This window comes from Notechis scutatus, chromosome Z (assembly GCF_049901735.1).
Source record: "Notechis scutatus isolate UNSWTSFEM ecotype Mainland chromosome Z, rNotScu1.2, whole genome shotgun sequence".
Lineage (NCBI taxonomy): Eukaryota > Metazoa > Chordata > Lepidosauria > Squamata > Elapidae > Notechis > Notechis scutatus.
The window spans coordinates 103,607,894-103,625,043 of record NC_142025.1 but is presented as its reverse complement, the minus strand read 5'-3'; the positions used below and the strand labels follow the sequence as shown (position 1 = coordinate 103,625,043).

Here is a 17,150-nt window from a genome sequence, read left to right as displayed (position 1 = left end):
CCATAGGGAATGAGGGAAAATGTGATTACTCCTCTTGGGTCAAGCTAAGGAGCCTATTTCCATGCAGGATGCTTATTCTTTTCCATATTTTCCTAAGCCAGATTGTGATTAATTCTATTTTTTTGTTTTCCAATTCTTAGCTATGCATACCCTATTAGGAGATTGAGTATTAATGTATTAATCTTTGATGTTTTTGCATATCTACAAGGTTTATTCTTTAAGCCAGAGCTGCTGCTTCTTCTAATGACTAAATAATCATTTGCAACTACTGACTGGAAACAACTAATCATTTGAGTTATCCTTTTGAATCTATGCTTTTTATATCCCACCTCCAATTCCATGATTCCTGCTCTGGGCTTTGGAGAATACCAATAAACTGCTAAGGGCAAGGCATTTTCAGATTACATTGTGAATTATAAGAAAGAAATATAAGAACTGAAGTCTCATGTATCACGGACATCTGGGCCAAAGAATCCTGAATTTTTTCTTAGAAGAACTTTAAGCCATTTACACGAGACCTGGAGTTTTCCTGAACAACAAAGATATTTACCATGCTTGGTTTCTTAGCCTGTGAATCTTGGGCTCCAACTCTTAGTTCATTCCAAAAGAAAGATGTTCCTAGAGTAGTTTTTAGTAGTATTGATGTCTTCTGGGTGTGATATGCTATATGATGGCTGGAAATTAGAAGTTGAACAAGTCATACACCAATCAATAGATTTGGAGCTATCCTTCTTCTTCTTCTTCTTTTTCTTCAGCATTTGTCTCGCGCTCTGGCGAGGTCCGCTAATGTCCTTGAGTACTGCTTCCACGCCTCTCTGTCTGCCACGTATGTCATAGCTTTCTCACACGGTGCAGGTGCGCCGTGCTTTCCGCGTGGACCATTTCGTTGATTTTTGATGCAGGCCAATGGTCTCCTGCGCCCGTTGGTTCCCCCGAACGCGGTAGCATTGGGCGTGTGTTCTGTAGTGGACGTTTCCACCATGTTGATGCGGCATTTGAGTACTCCAGCCGGCCTGTCGCGTGGGCCTGTCGTCGGAGGGTCTGCTCTCAGTTACGGTCAGCGTTTGACGGCTTCGCGCATCCAGGGGACACCACTTGGAGGTGGCAGACCGCTCGTCCCCCAGATTTGGAGCTATCCATTCAACTGAAACCCAGCATTTCCAACTTCTGATTTGGATTTTATTACGACCATAAAATCCAATTCCTGTATTACCAAATCCAGAGAGCCTCAGTGTTTTCTAATGATGAGATCTATTCCCCCTTTTGAAGTTTAGGAATTTCAACAGGGCTATTGACTTTGTTCAAGGCCATGAAATGGATCGAAATAATGATTTGGAAAGTCCCTGTTTGTAGAGCTGGACAAGGAAGAGGAATGGATGTGGGGGATCCCCTACTTAAGAAAGTACAGTACTTAGGAAGGTAAGTGAGGATTAACAGACTAAAAATGAATTAAGATGCATTAGTACTATACAGCATAAGATGAAAGACAAGCTCTTACAGAATAATGCAATATAATGCAATGGTGGCTTATTGCTTTGAGGAAGAATCAAAGTGGTCTATAAGAATCAAAGTGGTTTGCCAGAGGGGGATTGGAATGAAAATGCCGCGGAACTGACATAAATCCAACTGGTCACATGACATTTCACTTAATGATCATATCTTTTAATAACAGAGATGCTCATCCCAACTACCTGTTGAAGAATTACATAATTTTTTGACCAGACAAACCATCAATATATTTTTATTATATAAATAATAAGTAAGCAGCTGTTTTCTCTTCTCCTACTTCTCTTTTTGTATTTTTTTCTGCTGGAGCATTACCTCAATGTTTTTAAACACACTGTAACTTGGATCTCACCTTGCCTTTCTTTTCTGCCAATCCAAGCTAATCTGTATGGGTATGTTAAAACCTACAGCAACCACAGTGGTCCATGAGGAAAAATATAAAAAATGTTGCTCCAACTCCAGTTTCTAGAATTAGTAGAATTACTGAGATGAAAAGCCATCTAGATAGTAGGGGAGACTGTGAGATTCTGATATAGCCTTTTCCAATGTATAAATGCATTTAATTGCAACTTTCACCATTCTAGCCCTGATCATGCTAGTTAACTGGAGCTACAGCTATGCAAAGCAGTCCAGCTAGATTCCAGTTCCCTGCATGCCCGCAAAATCCTACTCTTTTTTTGCTTCCAGCTCTAAGGTTTCTACCAGGAATATTTAGAAAATGTCACATCACTATTCTACTTTCCCAATTAATTCTTTCCCCACTTAACAACAAGAGAGAGGAGTTTAGAGAAAACATAGGAAAAGTTCCAAATAAAAGGTGATGTTATCTGACTCCCCAGTGTAAAATATTTGTAAGTGGCTGAGACAAAGTGATAGTCCTCGGTGTACAACAATTCATTTACTGACTGTTCAAAGTTACAATTGCCCTAAACAAAGTGACTTATGACAATTTTTCTCACGACCAATATCTCCATGGTCATATGATTAAAAATTAGGCCTCTTGGCAACTGGCATGTATTTATGATGTTTACAATGACCTAGAGTCATGTGATTAAATGCCATCCCATGCATTGGTGGGATTCAAACATTGTTGCCACCGGTTCGATGGGTGTGGCTCGGTGGACATGCTTTGCGTGCGTGCGTGCATACACTTTGCGTGCATGCGCACGCCAAACACACACTTTGCGCAGGTGCAGAGGCATTTGCGCAGGCGCAGGTGTTCTAACTTGCCTCCTGCAAGCCTGCACTCTCCCAGTCGCTTCAGCAGCTGCCACACAGCACTATTCTGTGCCGCACAAAGCAGCTGTGCTTCAAATTCAGCGGATAAAAGTGAGTATGAGAACCCGGGCGGGCAGGTAGGCCCAACAGCAGAATGGCGGAGAGAACCGGTTTCTCTACTGCTCATCACTCCCACTGGCTCACCAGAACTGGGCCAAACCGGTCGAATACCACACTGATCCCATGACTTGATCCATGATTTGATCATGGCATAATCTAAAACAGATAATGCCTGACAAATCTTATTGCAGTGACAAAATTAGTAGGCCAGAGACATGCTGTGGGTATAATTTACTTGGACTTTAGTAGGGCATTTGATAAAATAGATCACAATCTACTTCTTGATAAAGTAGTGAAATGTGGGTTAGGCAGCGTCACCAACAGTAACTAGCCTATAAACTGCACTCAGTGTGAAGTCCTTAATGACACTGCAACTACATGGAGGGATGTATGCAGTGTGGGTATCCCAAAGCTTTGTCTTAGACCCAGTACTCTTCAATATTTTCACCAACAATTTAGATGAGGGGATAGATGGGGAACTCATCAAATATGCAGACGACACCAAGTTGGCAGAATAGGTTTAGATATAGAAAGATCTTGACAGACTTCAACAACGGCCCTAGCTAAAAAAATGAAATTCAATGGTTAAAAAAAAAGGTTCTACATTTAGGCAAGAAAAACCAAATACACAGGTACAGTATAAGTCAATGGTTCTCAATCTGTGGTCTGGAGACCCCTTGGAAGGGGGAGCATGATGTCTTCATAGAAGGTGTTGAAGAAATGTTATGATTTAAATCTTGAGTTAGGTCTTGGTGGTCTATGATCATGGTCTGTAGCCACAAAAGGTATTTAAAGGGAGTTTGTGGTGAAAAAATATTGTGAATCACTGATACAGGTGATAACTGGCTCAATAGTAACTGCAAGAAGGATCTTGGAGTCCTAATGGGCAATCATTTAAATATGAGCCAGCAGTGTGCTGCCAAAAGCCAAGGCAATCCTAGGCTGCATTGACAACAGAATGGAACCAAGATCGTGTGAAGTGTTAATATTTTATAATGTCTTGGTAGGAATACTGCATGCAGTTCTGGTCAGCGTGATATAAAAAAAAAAGTTGAAACCTTAGAAAGAGTGCAAAGAAGAGCATCAAAATGAATAGGGAGCTGGAGGCTAAGATGTTAAGAATGGTTGCAGGAATTGAGTATGTCTACTTTAATGAAAAGGACTAGGGGGTAACATGATAGCATATTTGAGGAGCTGCCACAAAATGGGGAGTCAACCTATTTTTCCAAAGCACCTGAAGACAGGACAAGAAGTAATGGATGCAAACTAATCAAGGAGAGAACCAATCTAGAACTAAGGAGAAATTTCTGACAGAATAATTAATCAGTCCCAACATCACAATGTTAGAAAGACCTGCCCCCAGAAGTTGTAGGTGTCCAATACTGGAGGCTTTTAAGAAGAGATTGGGCAGCCGTTTATCTGAAATGGTGTAGGGTTTCCTGCTTGTGCATGGGCTTGGACTAGAAGACCTCCAAGGTCCCTTTCAAATCTGTTATTCTTATTACCTTTTGCAACCTTCTGACAAGCAAAGTTAATAGGGATTCCAGATTCACTTAACAACAGTGTTACTAACTTAACAACTACAGTGAGTCACTTAACAACTGTGGCAAGAAAGGTCATAAAAATGGGGCAAAATACACTTCACTGTCTTCAGGGGTGAGATTCTACCGGTTCTGTTCAGCTCTACAAAACCGGTAGCTCTGAAGAACAGCAGACACAGACTACATACATTAATTCATTAAGAATTAAAAATTGTAGAAGGGCTCCAAGTATTTCAACCAAGGCTTTTAGGGTTGATGGGCCCAGGGCCCAGGGGTGGGATTCTACCGATTCTGTCCTCCAACTCCGGTTGGTAGTTCTGAAGAGCAGCAGACAGAGAGCATACATAGAACCTGTTCTATGTCTGCTGCTGTTTTGGCCCACCAAAACCTTTATTTCCTGCTTTTTCAACCGCAGCTGCTTTGCGCGGCACAGCTGCGGTTCAAAAGGCAGAAAAAAAGGGCTTTTCCAACTGCTGCGCACCCACACACAGCGCTGCTCAGCTGTCCGGGCAGCTCAGAAGGTCGTAAACTGCACTCGCGTGACTCACACGACTCACACATGCGCGTGTGACGCAGAACAACAGAACCGGTAGTTATACCGGTTGGATCCCATCCCTGACTGTCTTGCTTACTAACACATTTTGGGTTGAATTGTGGCCGTAAATCAAGGGCTACTTGTAAAAATCTCACCAGGAAAATATTCCAAGTTAAACATGAACAGCTTTGCAAATAATAGAAGAACATTCTCGAGTGTGTGTTTGTTTCTGGTGGTCATAAGGGAAAGCAGTAGATGAGAGGTCACCCTTAAGACAAAATGTTCAATAATTTTCATCTTATTTCTTTTTCCACAGCCCTTGGAACAATTGCAGCTTTCTGCTAGCTATTCATGCACTGCTGGTGAATTCAGATGACTATGTGAACAAGACATGGACTTTCCCCAATCAGATTTCTATTATGCCATTCTTCCTAATTTTTTTTTTAAAAAGATATTTCATCCATTGACAAATATCTACCTGTTTTGACAGCTCTTGGACCATGTCACACATTTTCCTTAACAGAGATTTATTGGTTGCTTTCTATTTCTCCTTATTTTCTGTGGATTCATAGTATCTTCTTCTATAGCCTGTCTAATCTAAAGCAAAGTTACTTTTCTTAATCCAGGAATAAGAACTTGTGGACTATGAAATCTATTTCAATTTTCAGAAGATTTCTGGAATCTTCTAACTGAAGCCAAGAGCAAAAGTAGAAAGTTAAATGGTGGGCATTGGATCAAAGACCAAATCTTCTTCCAGAATTCATTTTTCAGTACCATATTAGAGAGCTCATATTCAAATACACTTCTTTAACTCCCATTTTTTTAAAAAAAAATTCAGAATGATTGCTAAAATTAGCAAGGTCAAAACCTCTTGCTGCTTACCACAAAATTGACCTAGATAATGTTAAGCCATAGTTTTTAATCTATTCCATTTTATCCCTTCTATCTAACAAAAAGGAATTTGGCAACAGCTGTTTAAAACTATATCTCCCACTGTGAATATTAAATTGTTACAACAGAACGTAATTTGTAAGAAAGGCACATCTGTGCTCAGATTTAATTAGAGCATTGTCTAGAACAAGGTTGTGTAAGAAGATTCTCTTTGTGGACTTCCGGTGACGAGATATGGGCGAATGGAGGTGCTGAAGCTCGCTCTGGGTTTCATGCTATCTCCTCTTGCTGTTGGAGTGACCCTTAGGGGTGCACGCATCTTGTAGAGAAGTGTGCCATTGTGGGGAGACTCAAGTCGTGGTGTGGAAAAGGCAATTCTCATCACGACGTAGAGAAACCCTGCGGAGACCGACAACAAGAGACTGTCAGCAATGGCGGTCCTAAAGCCTTGATCGTTGCATACAAGAAGCGAGTGAGTGACAGATTGTGGTGAAAGAAGAGTGCGAGTGAAAGAATTTGTGATCCTGATTGAGCGTTGAATATTGGAGTATCTTAGTCGGAGCGAAGCCCGAAAACAGCGGCCAAAGCAGATACGAGCGGCGGTGAAAGCGAAAGAGCTCGTGAGACGGAAGAGGGTAAGAACGCGAGCGATCGGACAGAGAAGATAAGAGAATCAGAGGGATCTGAGAGACTGATAATAATTGGGGGAGAGGAAAAAAGAAGTAGAAAGAAAGAACAATAATTTAATTTAAGGGAACTTTGAAGGATTTGAATTGTGGACTTTGGGGAAAATTGGAAGGACAAATTTGAGATGGGGGAAGACTTGAAGTAAGGAATTAAACTACAACTTTAAATATTCCACGAACGAAATTGAATAATTTACTAGTCTCCTTTTGGATTATTGGACTGGAGCTGTAATAAGTGGAGTTTATTAAAGAAAGAGACTATTTGAATCTAAAAATTGACTTGTTAAACTTTCAAACGAAAGGAGAAACAACTACAGTGGAAAGTGTGGTGAGATAGTGAAATCAGAGACATTATTCAGCAACTCTGTACTTCCGGTGCACTCGGTGAAGGAATCTTGAAGAACTGAAGAATTATATTAAGACACTTTAAGCATTTAAATTTGCGGATTGCAACAATTATTTCTTGACACCAACTTAACTGATTTTTGAATGTGGTAAATGTAATTTATATATATTTAATTGAAACATTAGTAATATTGTAGTTTATATTTGGTTATAACACACATAAAAAAGGGAGATGATAATTAATTAATTATTTAGGTATTGATATTTGATTATAGGCGTTGAGTAAATTGAATTAAATAATTAATTGTGATTATTATAGATTAACTAATTAATTATTGTATGGTAAGGTTGATATATCTATATTTAGATTTGTAAATATTTGAAATATTATTTTATAACACAATTTTGAGATTTGGGATTCTATAGTATTTATAGATATACAGGTTAATATTATTTAAATTTAAATAGAGGAATTTGATATATTATTAAGAATTATAAATCCAGATATTTGATTTAGAAATTAGCTGTAAAAGTGTTCTGGAAAACATATATATATTGATAAGAGAGGTTAATCCTGTAATATATCATATTATTTAGTGTAGTGGCCATTTATAGTTGATATTTCTTAACAGTGAATGTTAATTTGGGACAACATACTTAATATAATACAAAAACAAAAACAAATTTTACAAGAAATGACTTCTATCACTAATACAATGCTTAAAACTGGAAAGAAGACTTCTTCAATACAAACAACTTCAATGCCATCAACCTCAGTGATGGCACAAAAGACAATTGAAGAAACTTTATCTGGAGAAAAACAACCTATCATCACGAATGCCAATATTCAATCGACCCTTCTTACTTTACAAGAGTCCATGCTGAAGCTTCAGGGAATAGTGATAAAAAATCATATCGAATCAAGAGCTGACACAAATGAACTAAAAGAAGAGATGGGAAACTTAAAGGCAGAAATGAAACTAGACATTCTAAAGCTGGATCAAAAAATTGAAACAATACAGCAAGCACTAGAAAGGAATGAATCAACAATAAAGGAGGTTGAGAAAAGAACGGAAAAAACAGAAAAGAAGCTGGAAATGGTTGGTCAGCAATTAAGAAATGTGAGTAAAGAAATGGATGACTCCTTGGTATATTTGAAAATGGATAAGGCCGCAGCATATCTAAGATCCAAAATATAATGGAATCTAAAGAAGAGGACTTAGAACAGGTGATGGCAGGAATATTAGCAGACCTATTGGAAAAAGATAAGGACGATATTCTGAAAGAGTTAGATGAAGTATACAGAGTGAGCACAAATTATGCAAGACGACATAAACATCCAAAAGAGGTCCATGTGAGATTTGCCAGAAGGAAAGTTTGAGATATTATATATAAAACTTCTAGAGAAGAAACAATTACATACAAAGGGAAAGAAATCTTGGTGCTTAAACAAATCCCAAGAAGAGTGAGAGAGCAGAGGCGAGATTATAAATTATTGGCGAACCAATTAAACCAAAAAGGTATCATATTTAGATTGCTAATCCCAGAGAGAATGCTAATCACTTGGTAAGAAAGAAAAATTAAAGTAGATTCCATGGAAAAAGCCCAAGATTTCTACGAACGATTGATAGGCCATGAACAATCGAGTAGTAGAGACGAGTTAGAAATGAATTCACAAGACAACCAAGACTACCAAAAAAATAGAGATGGAAATTGTAGGAATTCAAAAAATAAACAACATCAAGAGAGAGAAGAACTAAAGACGCACAATCAGCCACAAAGAGACTCTTGCTAAAGAGCAAGAGTCAATTAGGTGATGGATGAAGAAAAAAAATACTATCAATTAACATAAATGGCCTAAACTCTAGGATAAAAAGGAAAAGAATATTAACCAAATTAATTAAACAAAATGCAGATATAATATGTTTACAGGAAACTCATATAAGGAAGGGAGAAGAAAATATTTAGAATATGTTTAGAATGCCCCAAGCTAGGGAATTTGTATACATCGCTAGCAGATTTTAGGAAAAAGAAAGGGATAGCAGTATATGTGAAAGACGATATGAAAGCAGAGCCAATTTGGATAGACCCCAATGGAAGAATTCTGATGTTACAAATTTGGATTAAAACAATTCTAATTCTACTAGTGGTAATCTATGCCCCTAATGATAACCAAAAGGTTATTTTTTAAACAATTACATGAGAAATTAGTGGAATTAGATAAAAGGAATATTTGTATCTTGGGAGATTTCAATGCTATTGTGGACCACCAGAAAGATCATAGTAGTGGGGGGGAAAGAAGAAAAAAAGAGAACTACCAAAAACATGTGAAGAAATGATGATTGAACTAAATTTGATAGACATGTGGAGGAAATTAAACCCTGAGAAAAAGCAATTTACATTTTACTCCAACCCTCACCAATCATGGACACGAACTGATATGGTGTGGATGAATGGTGAATTAGTAAATGAATTAAAAGAGATTGAAATCTTACCAAACGAATGGGCAGATTATAACCCGATCCAGATAGTGTGGAAAGGCAGGAAGAAACCAAGGAAAAGGTGGACCTTAAATACACAGTTAATTAAAGAGAAAGAATTTATGAATAAACTTGACGAGGAATTAGACTATTTTTTAAAAGACAATAATAATGAGGCAACTACGAAACAGAATATTTGGGATACAATGAAGGCAGTAATAAGAGGCATAACGATATCATACACTGCTAAAAGAAATAAAGAAAAATATGCCCAACAAAATAAATTAGAACAAAGAATCAAAGAATTAGAGATTACAAACTGAAAAAACAGATGATAATAACTAAACATAAATTAAATTTAATCGAACAAGAAGGAATGGTCTCAAAGTTAAATACAGCCAGACAGATATTTTTTGAACAGGCCAATAAACCAGGAAGGTGGTTGGCCTATAAACTTAAAAAAGAAAAACAAAAAAAGATTGATCTACCAATTAATAGATGAGAACGGGGATGCCCAACAAAGGATAGAACAGAAAAAAGAAATTGCATGTAAATTTTTTGAAGATCTTTATAAAAAGGAGGTAAATGAAGATATGATAAGAAACTATTTGGGTATTACTAAAGATAAAATAATTAAGGAGGAGATGAAGGAAATGTTAATTAGAGATATTACGTAGCCCGAGTTAAAAGCAGCAATAGAAAACCAAAAGGACAATAAAAACCCAGGACCCGATGGGATACCAGGGGAACTTTATAAAAAAATAGGAGAACAAATAAGACCTCTCATGGTGGAAGTATATAATGAGGTCCTACTAGCAGCAAGAATGGCGGAGTCATGGAAGGAGATATTGATATCGTTGATTCCGAAAGAAGATTCAGATTCACGACATATACAAAACTATAGACCAATTTCCCTGTTAAATACTGATTATAAAATATTTACTACAATTATAGGAAATAGATTGAAAAAAATATTGAACGAATATATACATAAAGATCACAACGGATTTCTTCCTAATAGACAAATCATGAATAATTTAAGGATAGTATTAAATGTTTTGGAATACTACGAAGCCCACCCGGAAAAACAAATAGCCCTTGTATTCTTGGATGCACAGGCGGCCTTTGACAATTTAAATTGGCAATTCAACAAATTTACAATATGAATCTAGGCACTAAGTTTGAAAACTTCGTGACTACAATTTATGATTCACAAAAGGCGAATATTATAATTAATGGAGAGTACACACGCTCAATAAAAATAGAGAAAGGAGTCAGGCAGGGATGTCCATTATCCCCCTGCTCTTCATATTATCTTTGGAAACATTGCTTACACGAATTAGACAGAACCCAGGAATAAAAGGACTAAAAATTAAAAAAGAAGAATATAAACTCCAGTCATTTGCGGATATGGTATTTTTCATAGAGGAATCAATTGAAACAGGTCAAGAATTACTGAAAGAGTTAGATCAATTTGGGGAAGTTGCAGGACTTAAAATTAATAGGGAAAAAACAAAATTAATAACTAAAAATTTAACAGAAAAACAAAAACTAAAATTGGAAAGGATAATGGGATTACAAATAGTAAAAAAAGTTAAATACCTAGGAATTTGGTTGATGGCTCAATGCAAAACTCTAATGGAAAATAATTATAATAAATTATTACAGCAAGTTAAAAAAGATTTAGAGATATGGGTTAAATTGCAAATCTCCTTATTAGGGAGGATTGCCACTATAAAAATGAATATTCTGCCCAAATTTATTTACTTATTCCAAACAATACCAATAAAAATACATAAAAATTACTTCGTGGAACTTAACAAGATAATCACCAAATTTATCTGGCAAGGGAAAAAAATGAGGATAAACCTAAAGGCAATGCAAGATATGAGGAGCAGGGGAGGTATGGCACTCCCAAATTGGGAATTATATTATAGTGCAGCCTTCTTACTCTGGTTGAAAGAGTGGGTAAATCTGTCGAATAAAAGGATCTTATTTTTAGAAGGCCATGATTTACAGAGGGGATGGCATGCATTTTTATGGGACATTGGGAAAATTAAGCAGAAGTATTTCCACAGACATATAATTACAGATTCCTTATTGGCTAATTGGAACAAAATAAAAAAAAACATTATTTAAAAATCCCAATTTGGATCTCAACGATGGAGGCGATGATACATCCAAACAATCTAGATCTTAATAAAATAATAAAATACAAAAACCTTGATGCGCAAGGAACTTTAAAATCATGGCAAGATCTCCAAGAACAGGGGCTACAAGTAGACCGGTGGGCTTACTTGCAAATTCAAAATAGATGTAGCCAGGACAAGAAAATTTTTGGAATTTATACTAAGGCACAACAAATAGATAAAATTTTATTAGGTCCAGATAAAAAAAATATAACTAAATTTTATAATTATTTACTAGAGACGGAATTAGAAGAGGAAGTAGTCAAAGGCAACATGATAGCTTGGAGCAGAAACATAGGACGAAGCATTACATTATTAGAATGGGAAAAGGTTTGGACAAGGAATAATAAAATTACAAGATTAGTAGCATATAAAGAAAATGCCTATAAAATGTTTTATAGATGGCATCTCTCACCGTTGAGAATAGCGAAAATGTCTCCTAACATGAATCCGAATTGCTGGAAATGTAAAAAGAAACAGGGAACATTTTTTCATAGGTGGTGGTCCTGCATTGAAGCCCAAAGATACTGGCATAGAATAAAAAAATGGTTAAAGGAAATAACGGCGGAGCAAACTGAAATAAAACCAGAATTCTTCCTATTGGGGATATTTAATAGACAAATTCCTAAAAATGTTAAATATATAATATTGCACATTCTTACTGCAGCCAGAATAACCTTTGCACAGTGTTGGAAACAAGCAGATATTCCAACAGATGAAATGGTCATTCAGAAGATAACAGTCTGTGCAGAGATGGATAAGTTAACCTTAGCACTTAAGGAAAAAGAAACATCAGAATATTATAGAAGCTGGGAATGCTGGTATGATTGGATAGAACAAAAATAGAAAATATATTAGTAAATAACGTAAAATGTAAATCATAATTATATATTCGCAATAAGATGTATTTGTAAATGTATCACCAATATTGATAACAAACAAGGAACCATAGACTGTCGATAGTAGAATTGTTAGTTTTTTAATCATTTCTTTTTTTCTATTTCTTTTCTTTCTTCTTCTGTGTTGTGTTTGTAATTATTTTGGTTTTGTAATCAATAAAGTTTTTTTTTTTTTTTAAAAAAAGAAGATTCTCTTTGCAATACCCAACAGATTCCTTATCTTAACCAAGTTATAATTAAGGAGCTGATACTCTGTAATGCAAAGCATCAATGTTTAGTAGGAATCATCTTCAGTTAAAAGAATGACTGTAAGACTCATGTACTCCCCATATGAATTCTTAGTAAATTGTATATGGCTCAGTTGAAGGAGTAAGTTTCCAGGCTCAATTGAAAGGGTTGATTATCCCCTATAAAGACTACATATTGCCTTACTAAGCAGGATAGAAAGGTTCTGCTGAAAGTCCTGTTTCCTATAAAGTAAGAGAGGGGATGGTGGATTATAAAATATATTTTTTAATATGTAGCCCTAGGTTGTGGAATACATTGCCGCTGGAGGTATACTTGGCCCACTCCTCTTGATATTTTGGAAAGCATGCTAAATTTCACCCCACTTTTTTTTTTTTCAGTAGACTTTTGACCTGGAATGAGGAACTGTAGGCAACCAACCAAGATTATGATATATTTCTAATGTGGGTGGATTAATTAGTGTCCCATTCTATTTTACATTTTGACCAAAGTCTGTGGATTGGGGATAATATGCCAATATGTGAAATAAATAAACGAACAGATGGAGTAATTAGAACCGTGAAAGCTGTTTCATTTTTTACAAAACCTCTGAAATCTACTGACTGAAGCCAAATGCAAAAATAGAGGATATCCATAGAACAGAACATTACATAGCTCTGAGTTGAACTGTGGTGTCCTTGGTTATTTCCTTGCAGAGCTTTAATTACCTGATAAGGTAACATTATCAGTTCTGATGAATATGGGGGTCAACTAAGAAAGCCTATCACAGACAACATAATGTTGCTTTTGCCATACCATTTTCTCTATTCTTTACACCCCCAGGCTACAATGTATAATCTTACTTTATCCTATCTTTCCACATCTGATAACTAAAGTTTACAGAGACTGATGTTACAATAAATCTAATAAATAAATAAGTCCTAAAGATATCAGGAAGCTTTCTTAGTTAACATAACAATGTTAGAATGACTGGCTTATCATCAGTCCCTGCTCTGAACAACCATTTTGTTGAGATCATTCAGGCTTACTGAAAATGGTCACCAATCCTACTTCATGTATGCAGTTTATCTTTTTTTTCCTGTCAGGCTGTACTTTTCCGTAAATTTCCTTAAATAAATAAATGACTCATGTGAGAACGAAGTGCAACTATACTCATCCCACCCCAGAAAACAAATAGGCAGAATGAGAGGGGGGGGGGGACTGGAATAAATAGTGGTTGTACAATGAAACAAACCCAATTCTTGATATGTTATGGTAATTAAAATAAACTAAATGTTTATTTAGTTAAAAAAGCTAGTTGATGGGGGAGACGGAAGAAAAGACCCATATGGTATCTTTTGGTATTAGTGTAAATTGTTTTAATCCTTAAACTTGTCATTCAAACTGGATCATCTTGAAATCTGCTTTTTCACCTCATTTTTAAACCAGTAAATTTTTTTATAAAAAGTTCCCATAAATTGATTAGTTTGAAAGGTTTGATGGCCACAGCAAGAAGAGAAATAGGAAAGTGGAAGAGGGTAAAGGGTATTTTTCTGCAAGGTTTGAATAATAGTTAATGTGATAGCCAGTTTAATCTAGTGGTTAAGGCACCAGGCTAGAAGCCAAGAGATTGTGAATTCTAATCCTGTCTTAGACCAGAAAAGTAGCTGGTGACTTTGGACCAATCATTCTCTCACAGCCCAACCTACCTCAAAAGGTTGTTGTTGTCGGGAAAATTGGAAAAGGAAATAATAGTGTGTGTGTTCACTGCCTTGAGTTATTTTTAAGAATAATAAAGGCAGGAAGTAAATAAATACAATCTATGGTGTAGCAGAAATCTATCTTTCCATTCTTTTTGAAACCAATATAAGATAACTAACCCAGCCAATTCCTACTGTAATTATAAGCCTTGTTTGAACACAAACTGAGGGTTTATTTTCAAGAAAACCAAGGGATTACTCGGATTCATCTCAAAAATAATACTTTACCTTATCCCATCTAATGGTTGTCACCAAAATCAAAACTTACTATCATAGCAAGTTTTCTGGTATAAGACTGAGAAAACTGCAGCAGTGGCCAAAGTATTTTAAAGATTTTGGAAAGCCCAGAAATAACATATTAATTTGAAAGTTCCCTTCCATCCTACATCAATGTGTTTTATTTACTTCATTGTGAATATTTGGAGAAATCTTGGAAAAAATAATCAAGTAATGGGTTGACAAGCACTTAGAAAGGAATATGATGATGCTAAAAACCAGCACAGATTTTTCAAAATAGATCATGGCAGACAAATATTTTTATCCAGTTAGTTTTCAAAAGAGCAACTAGATCAATAAACCAAAGGAATGATGTAGATATTATACACTTAGACTTCAGCAGGGCTTACAATAATGTTGACCACCACTTCCTTCTTGATAAAATAGAATGATTTGGGAAGGATGGTTCCACTACCAGATGAATTCATAATTGGTTGAACAACCATACCCAATAAACAAATCTGTATCTACCTGAAGGAGTTGGTTCTATCTTAGATTCAGTGCTCTTTGATGTTTTCATACATGACCTAGACAAGAGTATAGAAGGGCTGTTTGTTAAATTTGCAAATGACACAAAATAGCAGGGGATGGGGATTGCTAATACTTCAAAAGACGGCTCCAGTTTTCAAAATCCCTTGTTATGGAAGGGAAAGAATGCAAAGAATAGCTACAAAAAGGGCAAGAGGCCTGAAGGCTACGAAGAATGGTGAAAAGAATTGGGTATTGTTTTGGCATAAAGAAAAATAATAAGGTGATAGCAGTTTTTCAATGGTGAAGGACTGTCACAGGGAAGAGGATGTGGATTTATTCACCATAGTGCTCAAGGGTTGATCAAGAATCAATGCATGGAAGATAAACCAAGGGAAATTAAAACCTAAAACAAGGAAGAATTTTGTAACTGGAAGTCTGTTAAGTGGTGGAATAAACCTGCCTCTGGAGTTGAGTTTTCCAACACTGGAAGTTTTCAAGCAAAGGTTGGGCAGCAATTTCTCTAAGATGTCTGAGTATTCCTGCTTTGGGCAGGGGATTGGACTTCCTTCCAATCTTACAATTCTTGTTCTGTCACAAGTATAATGGTTCAGCAAGTAGAAATGTTGAGATATTTTTTAGAAATCTATTTTAATGGATTAGTTTGATTGCCTCAGATAAAAATATTGATCTGGTTATTTGAACTCTACTGTAGTTTAGATAGGGATTCCCCTCTTGAAATCCATGTGGCCCCAAAGCCTGCTGGCTTTTAGGAAGGCAATTGACTTTTTAATTGATTTTTCTGAACTCCTTGGAAATTGCCCAGAATTATTGGCAAGCAGGCAAGCTTAGAAATTAATTACGTAAGCAAATAAGCAAGCATGTGCCATTGCCTCCCTTTAAAAGAGTCCTGACTGTGGGGTACTCTCCTACTATGACGGGGAGAAAAGCTTTTGCTGTTTTTTTAAAATAAACATTTTTTTCAGGAAGAAAACATTAATAGGGACATGGCGACATCCCTGGAAGGGGTGGAGTCAGTTTTCCCATTTGGGGGGCCTTCAGTAGGTCTGGTAAGTGGGTCTGGAGACGTATCATACCTCTTACAGTTCTCATTTTGAAAGAAATCAGCCCATTGTCTCTTGGTGTTTTCCTACTGAATTTCAGCAGCAGGAAGAAATGTGGCAGGCCCTGGGGGTTGCAGAAAAAATGATAGTAAGACCATGTGTGGCTTGGTGACAGTTGATTGCTCAACCTGTTCTAAAAGATAAAGGCAAACTACAAACAATTTCAGTATTAAGGAAACCATCTGTATTCTAAATTGCCTTATTCCTGCTTTCGATAGCTTATTCCCTGGGTTCAGAGATGCTTCACCTGGCTAACAGATTAGGACATTTTGCACAATTCACAGAGTACTACATTTAAACTAGTTGAGCTTTATGTATTTATGTTGCGGCAATGAAAGCAACTAGAACTTTAACTGACCTTGTTAAGTGTCCACTGGGTTAACAACTCTCATGACTTGCAACCATAATAGGCAGGAGACATTACAGTCATAGGTGGAGGATTACCTGTATAGTTAGCCCAGAAGAAATTGATTAACTTTATGCAAATTGGTACTTATTTGCATAAAAGGTTTGAACTAAAGCCAAATTGTTTTGAGTACTGAACTTTATAAAGAGAAAAAACAGTGTTTCCCTATTTCAAATTCTGGGGTATTTCTTTTCCATTTATTTGGGCGAGGCATATACATTACATTGTGTTAATAAACTGCCTCTGTATTTCATTAGGAAGTTGAAGGGGAAAACCCAGTGGCCACAGAATATAATTGGAAAGGTAGAGCAGTTAGAAGCTGTAGGTTTTGTACGACCTCTAGTGGACAGTCTTAAAGTCACATGGAGGAAATCCCCATTTTCCTGACAAGGCAGGGGTTTCCCTAATTGCAAATGGGAAGTTCCAGGCCGGCAGATTTAAAGGCAGCATTGGGAAATATAACATTCTGGACTACTTTTAC

At 36.4% G+C, this 17,150-nt stretch overlaps 1 long non-coding RNA gene across 1 annotated transcript; it reads right to left on the bottom strand.

Moving 5' to 3' along the window:
- Window positions 1–5,944: 5,944 nt before the first annotated feature.
- On the bottom strand, window positions 5,945–16,710 carry LOC148129035 (uncharacterized). The gene is made up of 3 exons (XR_015745779.1): window positions 16,622–16,710; window positions 16,237–16,327; window positions 5,945–6,210 (listed from the first exon to the last, which is right to left on the bottom strand). It is a non-coding gene; the product is annotated as an uncharacterized LOC148129035 (long non-coding RNA).
- Window positions 16,711–17,150: the final 440 nt, after the last annotated feature.